Source organism: Humulus lupulus, chromosome 6, assembly GCF_963169125.1.
Source record: "Humulus lupulus chromosome 6, drHumLupu1.1, whole genome shotgun sequence".
NCBI classification, from domain to species: Eukaryota; Viridiplantae; Streptophyta; class Magnoliopsida; order Rosales; family Cannabaceae; genus Humulus; species Humulus lupulus.
In genome coordinates, this window is record NC_084798.1 from 32558459 (window position 1) to 32562310 (window position 3852).

Genomic DNA, 3852 nt, shown 5'->3' on the forward strand with positions numbered 1-3852 from the left:
CCAATTTGGATTGTAAATGGATGAAAATGGGCTATCATTTGGTTTCCCGTAAGCATGAAGAGCATTGGCTTCCTCAGAAAAAGGCTTCTTAGTAGGAAGGACATGATTGGGCATTATGGCAAGGACTAGAACATATAGAACAAACATCTTTTCTTGGTTGTATTGGAGAGTTTATAGTTTGGCTTATGGCTAAAGCTTCTACTTTTCTCGCTAATTTGTCTAAGGATGTTCTTAAGTCTAATTCTTCTTTTACTTCATACATTCCTCCTCTTTTTGGTGAATTAGTTGACCTAAACCTAGGATCAAAATAATTCCATTGTTGTGAATTGACAAATAAATCTTCAAGGGCGCCCATGCCTCTTGTCCTTGAAATTTTAAAATTTTTCCAATATGCATAGATTGAATCATTTGACGATTAGATGGAGTCAAACCATCATAAAAATATTTCACAAGTCTCCATTTTTCAAAACCATGATGAAGAAATTTTAATAATAAATCTTTAAATATTTCTCAACATTCATAAAACTCTTCATTATCTTTTTGAAAAAACTCGGAGATTTCTCTCCTTAGACTATCAGTTTTAGACATAGGAAAAAATTTTAGTAAGAATTTATTACAAAGTTGATCCCATGTAGTTATAGACCCCGTGGGAAGGGAATTTAACCAAGCTTTTGATTTGTCTTTTAATGAAAAAGGAAAAAATCTTAGTTTGACTGACTCATCAGAAAATTTTTGAAATTTAAATGTTGAGCAAATTTCTAAGAAATATTTGACATACATGTAAGGATCTTCTCTATCTAACCCATAAAAAGATGGCAACGATTGAATGATTACTGGTTTAAGCTCAAAATGAGTAGCAGAAGTTGTAGGTAAAACAATGCATGAAGGAGCATTAGATTAAATAGGTGCAAAATATTCAAGCAAAGTTTTTTCAGGTACAACATTTTCATCAACAGGATTAGCAATAGGTTCCATGATGCTCAAATTTTTACTAATACTTTCAATTTCAAACAAAGATAAACATCTTTTTACTAATCGCTTTTCAGAGTTACGTTCCTAATGATGCATACAATTTTCACAAACAAGGCAACAAGGATAATCTCAAACAAGCAATTTTCTGATGTGGAAGATCAATTAAAACCCGCAACCACAGAGCATACTTAGAATTTTTAGAGATTTCACAACAATATAATTCTTATGGTTTACTTGTCCCAAGGCCTATTTGATTCCACTTACTCGCGCACTACTAACAACTCCCCGAGGTTAATTAGTAGAGGCGGATTGGGAATTTTGTTCAAATTTCCTTTAAGCAAAAATTGCTTATGGTGAAAGGACAAGATTTAGGTTTTTTTTTTTCAAGTATTTTTCACAATATTACACTAAAATATTATAAAAGACAAAGAAAAATAAGGCAAAAATTAAATAAGACTAAAATTTAGGCAAGAGTAGGGAGGCATAGCATGCCATCAACCATAACAAAATTAAGGTAAAAATTAGGAGGCACAAGTGCCATCAACTAAAACATAAGATAAAAGACTAGGAGGCAAAATTGCCATCAACTAGTAACTTGCGGAAATTAAATAAAATAAAAATTACAACAAGATAAATAAAGAAAATTATAACAAAGGTTAGGAGGCACAAGTGCCGTCAACTAACAAAGATTTACAAGAAATAAAAATTACAACAAAATTATAACAAAATTAGGAGGCACAAGTGCCATCAACTAAAAAAAACAATAAATATAGAAATATAGATATATTTTTTTTTTTAGTTTTTTTTTAAGTGGGCAAAAAATTAAAATAACTAGTAGAAGAATTCACTAACCTTGAGATAATTTTGTTTCTTTTCTCTTGCAACTCCCCGGCAACGGCGCCAAAAACTTGATGGACCCACATCGGGTATGTTTTAAAAATTTATACTCGCAAGCGCACGAATCGTATATGGAATATAGTGTTCGTGTAAGCACGAGATCGAACCCAAAGGAGTTGTCTAAAATCGAAAAGAAAACTATTTTAAACCAAAAGTAATAAATTCTAACCTAGCTCCAAAGATTGATGAACTTTAATATTATGAACATAAAATAAAAGATTGAAAAATAAAGCGATTTAAGAGAATAAAAATAAGTCAATAATGATTTGAAAATAAGTGTTAAAAGAAAAGATTATTAAGATACTAGAATCCACAAAATGTAAGTTTAATAATATTTATTAGTATATTGATTCCCAAGTTTTAGTGATAGTTAAAATAAATCAAACTATCATTTTCAAAATAGATTTATAATTTTAAGCACAAATTACTTCTAAAAAGATAGGATTTTTCTTCACTTTTCAAAATTATAATTTCAAAGCATTTAGTGTAAATCAATCTAATGAAATAACAAATAAATCAATGAACATTATTTGTAAGGCAAAACATAATATTTTTGTTCTAAGCATGGATGTGTACAATTTAATGTCACATCTTACACAAAGAATATTATGTTTTTGCAAAATGAAGAACAAAGTGCATATTATCTAACAATCTAAAATATGAGATATTAAAGATGAAAGACATATATGAAGAAGAAAAATCCATAAACTTGTTGCATTACAAGGGAAATCAACATACAACATAAATATTACCTAGTTACAAGTTACTTCATCATGATCTTAATAATCTTATGAAAAAAATTAGAAGCACATAACTAGAGTAGAAATTACAAAATAAATGACATACATACTTGCAAAATGCTCTTGAAAAACCCAAAATGGAAGAGAGAATGGTAGAGAGAAAATGGGAGAAAAGAAGATGGTAACCAAAAATTAAGCACACCAATTGGTCTTGAAATACCATATTTATAGCCAAAGTGAGGTTATTAAAATAATCAATTTAAATTAATTAAATTGATTAGATTAATTAAATTAAATAAATATGGTATGTAGAGGTAAATTATAGGGGTAATGATGATGTTGTGGTGAAAAATGTTTAGAAAAATTGGTAAAAAGTTGGCATTTTAGACAAAGGTACATTGTTGGGCTCAAAATGGGGAAAATGGCAGCTTGTGGCTGCTGGTGGCAGGTGGCTATTTGGCCTTGGGCCTGGGTGATTCGGAGGCCCAATTGGGCTGGTTGGTTGTAGCTTCAGGCATGTTTGAATGGCTTCTCTTCAGAAGGCGTTGCTTGTTGCTTGCTGCTTTGGAGGCTGAGGGAAGCGATAGCTGGCTGGAGGAGAAAGGATGCACTTTGGGAGGCACGGGCCTGGAGCTGGAAGAGGCGGCCCACGGGAGAGAGGGAAGCAGCTGGGCAAAGGGCCGTGGGCCTTCGGCTGGGCTTGGCTGGGCCCTTTTGATAAAAGCCAATTTTTCCATTCTTTTCCTTGATAATATCATTTATTTTTCTTCCTTTTTCTTGCTTTTCAAGATAAAATTGCAACAAATTATCTACAAAAATAAGCATAAATTAAATTAAAACTAAATATTTTCAACTATAAAATAAATCAAGTTAATTCTTTGAAAATATTAATTATAACTTAATTTATATTTAACATTTAAGTTCAACAATTGCATCTTTTTACTCCTAACTTAACAATATTAATTTAAAATACAACATATTATAAAAATCTAAAAAAAAATCAAAATAAACCAAATAAATTCAAAATTACTTAAAAACTTAATAAATCAATTAAAATTTCAAGAATTAAGCAATAATTAGCACATACAAAGTGGTAAAATAACTCCATTTTGTAGAGTTATCAACAAGGAAGAAATAGAGCCCACATTGATAGGGGTATGTAGAAGGACACCAATGTTTGTTCGATGACTACTTTTCTGATGAACCGGTGTATACAGAATATCAATTTCGAAGAAGATTTAGA

General features: G+C 30.6%; 1 non-coding gene across 1 annotated transcript; it reads left to right on the plus strand.

Annotated features, from left to right (window-relative positions):
• Positions 1-466: 466 nt before the first annotated feature.
• On the plus strand, positions 467-573 carry LOC133787732 (small nucleolar RNA R71). Its single transcript, XR_009872734.1, has one exon. It is a non-coding gene; the product is annotated as a small nucleolar RNA R71 (small nucleolar RNA).
• Positions 574-3852: the final 3279 nt, after the last annotated feature.